Genomic DNA, 14,890 nt, shown 5'->3' on the forward strand with positions numbered 1-14,890 from the left:
TTTGAAGATATTACCTGCCATGTGGATGTTCAAGGTCCTGCTTTTCAATGGTAATTCCTGGGAGCTTTCTAGGAATGGAAAAACAGGGTATGTAAAGCACAGCTCTACACAGTATGCAGATTGCACTATAAGACTACTGGGGTGTGTGCTAGTGATAATCTATGTATGGAGAGTACATCTATGTGAAGTCTTTGTTGATCCTATACTCCAAACACAATGAAGGGAGCAATCACTATAATTGAGTAGCATCTGACAGTGTTGGTGCTTATACAGGATTTTTCATGGTACTCTTCATCTTGATTGTGAATGTTAAAATTGACCTAAAGAATTCCCACAGGTTTGCATTCCCACCAGCAATGGATGAGTGTACCCCTTACCCCACAACCTCTCCAGCAAAGGTTATTATTGGTGTTTTGGATTTTAGCCAATCTGACAGGTGTAAGATGATATCTCAAAGTTGTTTTGATTTGCATTTCCCTGATAGCTAGGGAGGTGGAGCATGAACTTAAGTGTCTTTTGGCCAAAAAATGGGATGTACTCACTCATAATCGGTTTCTAGCCATAATTAAAGGACATCGAGCCTATAAATTTGGGATCCTTGAGAAGATAATAAGAAGGTGAACTCCCAAAAAAAGATATAGTAATCCTCCTGGATATTGGAAGTAGACACGATCGCCAGGCAAAATTGGGAACTTGAGGGTTGGGCAAGACTGGGCCAAGGGAAGATGGGGAGAGAAAAGTGTGTAGGGAAGAACGGGGGGAGCTCGGAGGAATGGGGTGCTTGGGATATAGGAAGGGTGGATATGGGAGCAGGGAAGCATATATCTTAATTTAAGGAGCTACCTGAGGGTTGTCAAGAGACTTGACCCTAGAGGGGTTCCCAGGTTTCCAGGGAGACGCCCCCAGTTAGTTCCTTGGGCAGCTGAGGAGAGGGAGCCTGAAAAGGCCAGATCCTATAGCCATACTCATGAATATCTTGCATATCACCATAGAACCTTCACCTGGTGATAGATGAAGATAGAGACAGAGCCCCACATTGGAGCACCAGACTGAGATCCCAAGGTCCTGATGAGGAACAGAAGGAGGGAGAACATGAGAAAGAAAGTCAGGACCGTGAGGGAACCTCCAGCTGGCGACAGATGGGGAAGATGACTGAGCCCCACATTGGAGCACTGGACTGAGCTCCCAAGGTCCTGATGAGGAGCAGAAGGAGCGAGAACATGAGGGAGAAAGTCAGGAACGAGAGGGGTGCGTTCACTCATGGAGACGGTGGGACAGAACTAATGGGAGATCACCAACTCCAGTTGGAATGGGACTGATGGATCATGCGACCAAACCCGTCTCTCTGAATGTGGCCAACAGCGGGGGCTGACTGAGAAGCAAAGGACAATGGCGCTGGGCTCTGATTCTTCTGCATGGACGGGCTCTGTGGGAGCCTTCTCAGCTTGGTCGATCACCTTCCTGGACCTGGGGGGAGTTGGGAGGACCTTGGTCTTAGCATAGAGTGGGGAACCCTGATGGCTCCTTGGCCTTGAGAGGGAGGGAGGGGAGGTAAGGGTGGAGGGGGGGGGAAGGGGGAGAAAGAGGGGAGGGAAGGGGGAGGAGGAGGGGGGGGGGGGGGGGGAGGAGGAGGGAAGGAGATGGAAATTTTTAAATATAAAAAAAAATAAACCATGAGGAAAAAAAAAAAAAGAATTACCAGAAAAAAATGAGACCTAGAATGTCAGAAAGCATCTAAACATTGTTGGAAAATCAAGTACAGATATCTGAATCCAATATGATATAATCATATAAACAAATAAATAAATGATTGTTAAATATAGTTCTTGATATATTTATTGTATCTATAAAGATTATCCAATAGATAAAGTTCTAGCAATTGGAAGAGGCTTCAAAATGACATAAAGCTGACCTTTATTTGTTTGTCTCCAAAACTAATAAATCTCTCTTTTTGAGCAGTGTAATACTTGAACTCCAGTAAACTATTTCAAAAATTCATAATTTCATCATATATATCATTTAATACTATATATTTCGTTATATACATTCATATTTCATAATACATATGCAATAGAAAAGACTATGAATGCACTATTTGGTAATACCAGATATATGACTGTAACATATCATCTATTTAAAGAAACAAAACAAGAAATCGATTAGACATATTCATAAGGATTTTTTATTGACTAAAAATTTATACATGCATATTGATTATTTTTTAAAGGCCATGAAGTCAAATAGGACTTAATTATACCAAGAAAGGTTTTTGACTCAGAATTCTAAGGTACCGTTTGATACAAGCAGTCATCTTCTAGGATCATCCAGGGAAAATATGGCCATATTCTTTTGTGTTTGGTGTGGACTATTCATCTCCCATGCTATACAAGCTATGTTTTGGTGTACTTTTAGACATTACTCACATGGCCTACTTACATTTTTAAAATGTGTCTCCCGAATCTCTGGACTTCACGCGTCAGTATTTGGTTGCCATTCCACTACTGTTGTTTCCTACCAGTACTGAAACCTAGGGATCTACTTAAGATTTTCAGTTGTCATTTACAAAAGGTACTAATGATTTCTGTCTGCATCTTGCTTTTAAGATTAAGTATAAGAATAAATTAGATTTACTTATGAGAATGCCTTCCTCACTCTGAAGGTTTTGTTATTACAAAAATTGCAGTGGACACACATTTGCATTATTCATCCTGAAATGTGTCAAGTGATCATACTTACTTATTTATAGGAAATGTGTAAGAAAAAGAATAAGGAAATATGGGGAGGCTTTATTTTAAGAAAATATACTACACTGGACTTAGATGAACAATTGATGCGCCAGGCTGGGCAAGATGAAGTTGAGGAGTGATGAATGGGAAATTCTGATATTTCTGAAGATGAAACTGATCCTAGGACTGGGAGAAGTATGGGGAGAACAGCTTTTTCAGCATGTAAGAAAGGTGGATACAGAAAATTTTAGAGAAGAAAATCACAGGTCTAGAAGAATGGAGGTCAGAAAAACTAAAAGTTTAGACAGGAAAACAAAAGGAAACAAAAAATACAATTCATCTCATTGATCCTCTGGCTTCCTCTCACATGCTTCTTTGTATTTACCTTTAGTACTGTTTTTCTATTGGTATTATTATTGTTAGTATTAATATTAATAATAATAGTTGAGAATTTAGTATATGCAGCTAATGAAATAAACATTCCTCATTATACCCAGCAACTTTCCTTATGCCCTCACCAAAACTCCCTACCCTAACTTGATGTCTTCCTTTTTAGATATACAATGTAATTGGTAACCCCTAAGGAAGCCAGGCTGCAGGCACACAGGAGAGTCTTTAGAGCCCCTGGCCATCACACATATTTTCTGAGTTGACAATACTGCTGTATTTCTCCTAGTGAAAAGTCAGATACCTGCTTCCCGTTTTGCTCTACCTGATACCTGTAAGTCTTCCAAAAGAAAGTTCATTCCATTCCTCCATTCGCCTGAGCTTTTGACCTTGCTCTCTCTTTAATGGCATTGTCAAGAGCTTCAGATATTTAGCTTTGTGAAGAATTTGGTCACACACATTTTTTTCAGACACTGTACAAAAGTTTGGCTATTAGGAGCATTTATTTCAGAAGCATCTCCTCAGGGATCAATTGTAATTTAGGTCGCTCATTGCCTCCTCCTTCTTTGTTGCCTTTCCTTTTCCGCATCTGTCAGTCTCCTCCCATGTTCACTCCCTTGTGTGTACTCTGAACATTGGGATTATTGAAATTTTATGAGCAGTCTCCAAGTTTTTTGTTGATATTCTAGCTTTTACTTGAACCTGTTAAAAGGATGGTAATTTAATTATATTAAGATAGGAAAATCTAAGCACACTGGTTAAAAATCTAGACTGACACCAAGTTTTGGGAAAAGCATATTTTCTACTGTCTTTAAGGAATCTCAGTCCTCCACCTAAAATAGGAAATATATGTAAATTAAAGAAGAAAGTAATGGTTTTGTTTATTTTTTTATTTTTGGTTTTTCGAGACAGGGTTTCTCTGCAGCTTTTAGAGCCTGTCCTGGAGCTAGCTCTTGTAGACCAGGCTGGTCTCGAACTCACAGAGATCCGCCTGCCTCTGCCTCCCGAGTGCTGGGATTAAAGGCGTGCGCCACCACTGACCGGCTAAGTAATGGTTTGGTTGAAGTAAAAGTCCCCAGGTACCCTGTCCTGATATTTGCATTATTATTAATCAGTCAAGCTGACACTTTCACCAATTCACTGACGGCCATTCATTCACTGTAATATTTTCCTCTTACAGGTTGGGGTCTTCAAAAACAGATGCTAATGGCACAGTTTGTAGAAAAAAAGTTTATTATAGAAAAATATCTAGTAAAATAAAAATGTATAGAATTGATAAGAAGAAATATTACTGAGGTATAGGTTGAAATCGGGCCTTTAAAATTCCTCTTCAATTAGTGAGCACATGAGATGGCACCAGGAGGGCATAATGCTGAGCACAATGGCTCTCTGCAGATTAGTACCATGGAGTATGGATGAAAATGTGGGATGCTGATCCCACTGCCACGACTGAAAAGACATCTGGACAGTATATCTAATCTTGTCAGTTGCGTCCAGTTGATTTCCTACATAGCTGAGGATTGTGAATCACATCATAATCCCAACACTTAAGGGGCAGAGCAGGAGGATCACAAGTTTAGGATTAATCTAGGATATGTGGCCGGTGCTTGTCTAGTCTGTGATGAGCTACATAGAGAGCTTGGAGAGATGGCTCAGCAGTTAAGACTGCTTACTGTTCTTACATGGGACTCGGTTTCAGTCTCAGGATCCATGTAGTATTGATAAACTATCTGTAACTCCAGATCCTAGACTATTTACATTCATATCCACAGCCAAACTGATGTTCCTGCCTTTCATAAATCAATCAGCAATTGGAATGTATTATCTAATAATATGTGAGTGTTCACTGGATCTCTCCAACATACGCATGAACCTGTAATATACAAATGATCAACAGATATTTTAAACCAAAAAACATTAATTGATCTTTAAATCCACTGACCAATTTAACAAAATAATACTATGATCAAAAGGAAAAAATTTCCCCACATTTAAATTTAGAGTCTAGTATTAAAAAAACCTTAATATTGTGGAATTTATTGTATCATAATATTGTATGAGAAAATATTGGTGTACTAAATAATATTTTCTATTAGTAAGAAACTTGAAAATATACATTTATATAAATATATAATTTAAAATTGCTATTGTATAGCAGCAACATATCAATAAGTAGAAAATGAAAATGTGGCTTTAGTGTAAAATGATAGAATATAAGAACTGACAAATAGTTTTATCTAAAGTCAAATTACTCAACTTGTACTTTTTAACTTATTTATAACATTGAGTGTTTATGATTAACTGCTCAGTTATGCTTGAAGTAAAATGTATTGCCTGATATAATAGTTTCACAGGTACAATGGATTAATCACTTTTCTTCTTGTGCCCAAAGCCAGACTTACAACTACTTAAAAGTAGAGGTACTCATTTCGGCTCACAGGTTCAAGGCACAGTCCACTTGGGGTGCCTGGGGACGAAACCTGCTTGGATCTGGGTAGTTTAGGAAACAAAGAAAAGTAGTGCAAATGCAATTACCTTTATAGTCTAGGACCTCACCCCTGGAACTGTTACTGGCACATTCACAATGAGTCTTCTCATCTCAGGTGAACCTCACTGAGGATGCTCTCAAAAAAATGCTCAGAAGACTGTCTCTGAGGTTATTCTTAGTCTAGCCAAGTTGACACTGAAGATTAACCATCAATCTCCAGCATAAGATAGGCATCTAATACACAAATTATTTATACTATTATAATTACCATTATGGTGGTGGTGGCTCTGATTTGCTGTAATAAAGATTTAAAAACTAAAATTAGACAGAGCACCAGAAGAGGAACCATCAATCTCTTACAAAACGTCAAACTTAAAGTTTTGATAACTTATCTCACAAGAAAATCTATCCACATATTTCTTTTTGTTGATTTCTTTTATAAAATATTAATCTTTTATTTTTGAGATTATAATATAATTAATTATTTTTTTACATTTTCTTCCCTTTGAGACTTCCCATGTGCTTCTTTCAAGATTGTGACCTCTTATCATTAGTTGTTGTTACATTTACATATATATATATATATATATATACACACATATGCATATGTATTCCAAAAAATAACTTGCTCAACATGTATAATGCTACATGTATGCATGGTTTCAAGGCTGATCATTTGGACTAGATAACCATTTGGTGTGCTATTCCCTAGAAAGGACTATTCCTCCTTCTTAGTCTGTAGTCTAACTAAGTCTTTCTTAGTTGTCTGTAGTTACTTGTGTAGTTTGTGGCCTTGTGGTATTTGTCCCGTCTACTTTATCATGTCTATTGAAGAAACTTTTTTTAAAAAATGAATTGTGTTGCATTCTTCTAGTTTTATTTGAAAACATATTATAAAGTTTTTATCAATAGGATATCTGATAACAACCACAAAAATATAACAGAAGAAGAAATGCTGTGACTTATAAAAGTTGGCACAAATAATTCTGGGGCTTCAACACACAAATGAAGTTCCAAGAGAAAATATTCAAACGATTGTAGTGGTGGGGCAATTAAAAACTCTTCTAATGTACCAAGTAGATAAAGGTACTTACTATCAATTAAAAACTCTTCTAATGTACTCAGTAGATAAAGGTACTTACTATCAAGCATAATAACCTGAGTTTTGTAACATGGACCCACATGATGTAAGGAGATAACTGTATCTCCAAAGCTGTCCTCAGACCACTGTACATATGTTTATGGCATATGCATATACACAATTTATACATTCAGTGTATGTCTATGCGTGTGGGCATGTGCACATGTGCTCGCAAGTGTGCGCACACGCGTGTGTGTGTGTGTGTGTGTGTGAGAGAGAGAGAGAGAGAGAGAGAGAGAGAGAGAGAGGAGAGAGAGAGATGGAGAAGGAGGGGAGAGGGAGGGAGAGAGAGACAGAGAGAGAGAATGCAGAGAGAGTGAACGAGAGGATGGAGCGAGAGGAGAGAGCAGAGAGAGAGAGAGCGAAAGCCTATCAAGTAAGCCAACAAGAATCCCTGGGTATCGGCTTGTATACATCTACACAGTTGTGAAATTATAAAATTATCCCACTATTACATGAGTTTAATTATGTGGAAAGAAGCTCAGGTTTTCATGCTTGCAAGAATATCACTTTATTAAATGAGTTACTTCTCAGTGCCATATATTTATATCTTAAGGAAAATGAATTCTAAATCTCAAAAAGATACCTGTACTTACATGTTTTTGATCCACCATTCATAGGAGTAAGGGTCTAGAAACTACTGCACTTAGCATTTTCATGGATCATGTAAATTATGATGTACTTCAAATAGAATATTACTCAGTCCTAAAAGAGTTGAAAATCCTGATACTGGTAAAAGCGTAAATGATAGAGAATTTGTTATGCTAAGTGGAATAAGTTAGAAAAAGAAAAACAGCTGTTCTGTGATAACACTTATATTCAGAAAAGGTAGAGTGGTTATCACTACAGACTGATGAATGAGAAACAGGGAAGATATGATGAATATTAAATATTGTTATCTGATATATGGCATAATGACTTTTATAATATGAGATTCTTGGCCAAAATCTTTAATATTACTCAAAATGTTTTAGTGGCTTGTCCTTTGGCAAGTAGCTCAGATCTTGGCAAGTAAGAAGTCAGATCTGATTCATTAGGGAGTTTCTACTGCTTTAGGACCCCACAGCTATAACATAATGAGACACCCTCACTTTGTGAGGTCATGTGACCCTACATACTAGTGGAAATTGATGCAAGAATTTGAGTCATAAGATGCCAGGGCCTACAAAGCTCTGACACAGAAGAGCAGCAGGTGGCAGCTGACTTCAGGGTGTCAGCCCACCAGGAGGTGAATCCTGATGGGTGAATCTCAGATAGACAAGGCCCCAAGACCACAGACTCCAGAATGTCTTTTGCTTATGCTGTGCCTTTATATCTTTGTTGTTGCTTTTTTCTGGCATCTGGCATGGTGTAAATGGGTTTGAGTGTGTTTGAGTGTGCCTGTAGTGTGGTATGTTTATCTCATGGAAACATCGTGTTCTACTGGGCATTTTTACCTGTAGATTATTATGAACATGATATCTCCTTAAGCTGTACTGTTTAGTTGATGATGATAATAATAATAATAATAATAATAATAATAATAATAATAATAATGTTAGTTTGTTTAGAGATTTGATGACAAAAAATAAAATAAGGAAAAGTCACACAGCTAGATCGCATGAGTTTCTATTGAGGAGTCCTATAGACTGTGCTTTATGTTATGGTAATGATTAAGCAAAACAAAAAAGTCCCAGTAGCCCAGCTAGCTTAAATTCTTTTAACCTTTATCTTGGGAGATGTGTTCACAGGTTCTGGAGGGCACTGCAGTTGAAACTAAGCTTTGAAAATAACTTAAAGTTAGACAAAGACATTTTTGTCAAGTAGCATTGTATTTGTCAAAATATCTCAAGGTCAGCGAACAAATACAAAGCAGTCCAATTGCTACTAACTGACCTACTTTTCTTACTAGGGTGGGTTAGTTATCAAAGGCAACAATTAACTCCTTATAACCATTTCTGCCCTCAGTCTCCTGATACAAAAATACTACTGATGACTGGGAAAGCTCCCTAAAGATTTAAAGTAGAGCTGACTGATTCTTTTTCATATGTAAAAGTTTAACTGTGTGACTCCTTTAAGAGTCCCTACAGGATTATTTTTCAACATAAGTAATAAAGTAATTGGCCTTTTCTTTGTAACTGCAAAATGCAGTGAAAGACCTGACTGAGAATAGCTTGCTTGCCTACATGATTAACTCATAACAAGTTGCTTGGCTAGAAATGTGTGTGTGTAGTGGGAGTCTGCTTGTTGGTTCCCGGCCACCCGGCTAGCTTAGACCTGAAATAGTCACACAGAAACCATATCAATTAAATCACTGCTAGGCCCAATAGCTTTAGCATCTTAATGGCCAACTCTTATATTAATTAACCCATCTCCATTAATCTGTGTAAGCCACGTGGTAGTGGCTTACTGGCAAAATTTCGTCATGTCTGACTCTGGCAGCAGCTCCATGGTTTCTCTCTGACTCTGCCCTTCTTCATCCCAGCATACAGAATAGCTTTCCTCCCCGCCAAGTTCTGTTCTTCCCTGCTATAGGCTGAAAGCAGTTCTTTATTCATTAACCAATAAAAGCAACACATAGAAAGGACTTTCCCTCACCATATGTGGGTTCTTGATATAATTTGTTTTTCACCTGTAATTCATAAAATGTTTAATCACATAAGGAATATGGAAACATGATTTTTTACTTATATTCATTCACTTGAAAATTAGAATGTAACCACACTGTAATTCTTATATTGCCTGAAAGAGTTTGCTGGGGTATAAAAACTGCAGAAAAAAGAATACAGTGGAAGAATAGAGAATACAAAAGGAATTCATTGAAAAAAGTGTGTCTTTTTTGTAACTCCCTCAGATAGAAAAGTCTAGTAGTGCAGACTCTGTGAATTTCCTTTGAACCACACACTGCTGAGGCCTGGACCACCAGACAGTGATATTAAGATGTCACTATAGTGGCAATTGAGGGCTGCCAAAGAGAAAGAGTTAGTTTTCTTAAAGTTGTAACCCCATGAGTGGTCACCCACCTAAGAATAATGGTCAGAACTAAAGTGACTATAGGGGATTTAAGGGATGAATAAAATGAAGACTTTGAATGGGTACAGAATGGTGGTAGTGTTATCTATCAATGGAAAGATGGGGGGAGACAATAAATACAAACCAAATACAATCTCAAAGAATTAATAAAGATATTTTTAAAAAATAAATCACACTTTGTATTTGACACTTTGTCCTCTTTAAAAAAATGTAATAGTTGTGCCAGTCATGGGGCGATGTGTGCCTTAATCCCAGCACATGGGAGGCAGAGGCTGGCAGATCTCCCTGAGTTTGAGGCCAGCTGGTCTACAAGAGCTAGTTCCAGGACAGGCTCCAAAGCTCCAGAGAACCCTGTCTTGAAAAAAAGCAATAGTTATTAAAATGGAGGAAAGTCAGTCTTTGACTTCTATGATTGTATTCATTCCTTAATTCTAAGGAGTTTTCCCCCTTTCCAACTACAGTGTTTTTACTCCACATAAAATCTCAACCTAAGACTATCAGTCATGTTTCCTCAGTTGATATCAGTAATTATGATTAGTGAGAAAAGTAAATGTGGTGGGAAGGAATATTCGCAAAGTGAAAGGGCTTAGCTCTATGTCTCAGTGATATTTTCACAGCTGTTGCTGAAGTCACTCTCACTTTTGCAAAGTTAAATTGAAATTTCCTGAATGTATTGATACTGTGGTGCTAGAATTGGACATGACGTCTCCCTGGTGTTGATATAATAACTTTTAAACCACAAAAAGTACTCTTTTAAAATGTCATTTCTCGGATCTTCCTTGCCAACTTCTGTTGAGACTGATGTTTGCTCCTCAAAACCTGTCTGAACATTACTGGAGTCACTTGGGTTAAGAGGTGAGTACTGTGGACCATTGTAATACTTCATGTGTGCAGGTTCTGTGTAAGTACTAAGACAGAGATTGGTTAACAAATGGGGCTTGTAAGATTATTTGGTCACTCATCTCTTTATTGAGAATTGTACCATACTCTTCTTTATGCTGAACATGCATCTTGTTCTTTAGTTGCTTCTGAAAAGCTACACTGGTATTAATATGTGAACTCACACAATGAAGTTGGAAAAATAAACGTGATTGTATTCCCATGGGTGCCTCTGAACTTCCAAAAGAAATACTCAGGTAATGTGTGAAGAGACTATGGGAATTGACCCGGTAATTGTGAGGAGACTTCTAATTATATGTCACCTCAGAGTAGACAGTATCTGAAGGAAGTAAAGATTTCCACAGCATTTGACCTAGTTGTGAAGAGTGATAAAGTGCAGCTCTGACTTCCTCTTGATCCAGTAGATACTTCTCCCATCTTTACTTCTAGTCTCTCATGGACAGAGGTATGTAAGCTACTTTAGGTCATTGTAGGAACAGCAGGCAATAATAAAACCCATGAAACTTACACATCAAGAACTAAGACTTTTAGCATTTTTGAGCTTCATTGTTTCCTTTTTCTAATCCTTCAGACCTCCCTGCATGTATACAACTGGCATACAGCACAACTACATAAAAAAATTATATTATTTTGAAACTTAACCAATAGATGGAAGGTAAACTCTAGTTGACTTACTAGTTTCTAAAATATTACAATTATTAAATACTCCATAACAAGCAAATGAAAAAATACTAACTTCTTAATAATTTAACATCTGATTAAAAACAAGAATTCATAGAGAAAATGTTTGACCTGGGAGTTAAGTAAGAAACAATTGTGTTGGGTAAAACACAAGAAAAATATGTGAAAGTATAAATATATGTTTATTTTAAATACCATGTAGAATTAAAAGATAAATTCCCCCAAAGACTAAAAGTATGTAAGAATGATTGAAGTCATAAGCCAGTAATGTTAATATTATCTCTATATTGAAGTAATAAACAAATAATGTTAAATTATCTCTATATTGAAATAATGAGCCAGTAATGTTAATATTATTTCTATATTGAAATAATGAGCCAATAATGTTAATGTTAATGTTATGTCTATATGGTAGCTTTCTGTTCACTGTGAGATTCAGTTTCACTTACATGTCTCCCTTCCCTTTCTTCCATGCAGATATCATTTCATCCAAGAAAATATTACCATATGTGGATCTCCAAATTGAGCTAGATTGAAATTTGAAGACAATTTACCTCACTATATTGAAACAAATAATATTAGGTTCCAGGTTAAACATAATAATCACAAAAAATGAGAAACATATGAAATGATATTTTTAAACACATAAGCACATCTCATTCAGCATTATATACTAAAGTAAAATGACCAGGGTAGGGGAAAAGAGAACTTTTAGAGAGGGGGAGGTGAAATAAGCAAATATCCATGTCATGAAATATTAAAATATAGCAAGCTTCTTCATTCAGCACTTACTGAAACAGTAAACATGTATCATTGCCCTTTTATGATTTCTCTAATAAGAGGATAAATACTTCTTGACAAGGATATAACAAAGAAGATATTTAATTATTTAAATAGCAGAGAAGATATTTAATTATCACAGAAAACCAAACCTCACTTTCAAGTGAATATTTTCATAAATATTCAGAAATATATCTTCTTTCTAGAATATACCTAATAAGCTTTTATTTGGAGTGTGTGCATGTCTATTATGTATGTTTGTGATGAAACAGACATGGAAAGAGAAGAAAGTGAGAGAGTTGGACAGAAAACTGGACTCTGAAATAAATCATTCACACTTAGAAAAGATGTGTAGACCTGTTAAATGTACATGAAAGGATCTCCTCAGTAAAAGTCGATATCTAAAAACCGCCATGTGAAATTCACTCAGTCTCTGTGTGAATCTAACTGAAAACAAAAGAAATGTCCCCAGCATGTGCTAATGGTCTATTTGAGAAGCCTTATGCCCGCAGTCCCTAAGGCAGCATGCCCCATTTCAATAGCTCCATCTTCAGGCCCTCAATACTGACTCTGATTGGGATTCCTGGCTTGGAGTCGGTGCAGTTCTGGATTGGGATTCCTTTCTGTGGCATGTACATCATCGCTCTTTTGGGGAATTTTCTGCTCCTAGTTGTCATCAAAGTTGAGCGAAGCCTCCATGAACCCATGTACTTCTTCCTAGCAATGCTTGGAGCAACAGACATTGCTCTCAGTACTTGCATCTTACCCAAAATGCTGGTTTCACCTTCCAAACATATACTTTGATGCCTGCCTCTTGCAGATGTGGCTGATTCACACACTCCAGTGTATTGAGTCAGGCATTTTATTTGCTATGGCAATGGACCGATATGTTGTCAATCTGTGATCAGCTAAGACATGCATCGATTTAACCCAGCAACTCCTCACATCGGATAGGAGTAGGGGTCACACTCAGAGCTGCCCCCCTTGTAGCTCCATGTCTCATTCTCATCAAATGCAGGTTGAAATTTTACTGGACCACAGTTGTATCCCATTCATACTGTGAGCACATGGCTATTGTCAAGCTGGCAGTAGAAGATGTTTGTGTCAAAGATCTATGGTCTTTTGTGGCTTTCAGTGTACTTGGACTGGACGTAATTTTTATTACTCTCCTCCTACATTAGAATATTTATAACTGTCTTCAAGCTGCCTCAAAAGGAAGCAAGATGCAAAGCCTTTAACACATGCATTGCCCACATTTGTGTCTTCTTGGAGTTTTATCTCCTGGCCTTCTTCTCCTTCTTTACATATAGGTTTGGCTTCCACATTCCATCCTATATTCACATTCTCCTGTCTAACCTTTACCTACTTGTCCCACCTTTGCTCAATCCTATTGTTTATGGGGTGAAGACCAAACAGATTCGAGAGCAAGTGTCCAGAATTTTCTGTTGTAATTCTGTTGTAATTATCCTTCTTGATTTTTAGTTTATTTAATTTTGTTTCAAATAGCAAATATCACTCAAAACCCTTAGATTTTGCTTGTAACCCCTCCTCTCTCTCTCTCTCTCTCTCTCTCTCTCTCACTCTCTCTCTCTCTGTGTGTGTGTGTGTGTGTGTGTGAGTGTGTGCATGTGAAAGCCAGAGGTCAAGATACAGTCCACCTTGTTACATTGTTTTTTGTTGTTGTTGTTGCGTTGTATTTTGTTTGTTTGAGAGTGGCCTCTGATGGTCTGAGGTTCACAATTAGACTGCTCTGGCAAAGAAGAGAACCCAAGGGTTCCAGTAGCCTTCATCCATCATTCCAGCCCTTGAACCAAAGCACATGCCATCACAGCCAGCTTTTTATATAGGGTCTGGGGGTTAGATTTATGTTTGAGCAGCAAGTACTTAACCAGCTAAGCTACCTCGACAACTGCAAACCTTTGTTCCTGAGAGTACCCTGTGAACAGGTACCAAGCTTTAGTTTAAGGCTTCTTTCACAACTTAAGAAAAAACCCTGAATGCTTCTTAATTAATTATATCTCTTGCTGTTATGAATATATTTAAAACATGATGTTAAACACATTTAATGTTAATTTGCAAAAGATATTTATGAATAAATTAAACTCTTTATAGTGAACACTTTTCAAAAAGTAACTCTACCTGGTAACATTTTAAATTCTACTTAAAAGCATAAGGTGGCTGTTTCAGTGGGTGTCCCCATCATGGTCATCATGGTCTTGACATCTTTGCTCATATTCTCACTCCTCCAACTCTTCAGCTGGACTTTCGAGCTCAGCCCAGTGCTCCACTGTGGGTCTCTGCTTCTGTTTACATCAGTTGTTGGATGAAAGTTCTATGATGACATTTAAGATATCCATCAATCTGACTACAGGGCAAGGCCAGTTTGGGCACCCGCTCCACTATTGCTGAGGGTATTAGCTGGGGTCAACCTTGTGGATTCCTGTGAATTTATCTAGTGCCAGGTAACTTGCTTGCCCCATAATGGCTCCATCAATCAAAGTATTTCTTTCTTTGCTCTCATCTCTGTCCTTCCTCCATCTTGACTATCCTATTCCCTCAAGTTCTCTTCTCCATCCACCCTTCCATCTCCTCTCACTCCATGCTCCCAATTTTATCGGGTGATCTTGTCTATTTTCCCTTTCCAGGTGGATCTATGTATGTTTTGCTTAGGGTTCCTGAGCTAATGGGAGCTCATCGACTCCAGCTGCACAAGGAAGGAACAAGCATAGATCCAAACTAGTCCCTCTGAGTGTGGGCAACATTTGTATGGCTGTG

General features: G+C 37.6%; 1 pseudogene; it reads left to right on the forward strand.

Moving 5' to 3' along the window:
* The first annotated feature begins 12,640 nt into the window (after positions 1–12,640).
* LOC119819748 lies at positions 12,641–13,597 on the forward strand (annotated as a pseudogene).
* Positions 13,598–14,890: the final 1,293 nt, after the last annotated feature.

Source organism: Arvicola amphibius, chromosome 1, assembly GCF_903992535.2.
Source record: "Arvicola amphibius chromosome 1, mArvAmp1.2, whole genome shotgun sequence".
NCBI classification, from domain to species: Eukaryota; Metazoa; Chordata; class Mammalia; order Rodentia; family Cricetidae; genus Arvicola; species Arvicola amphibius.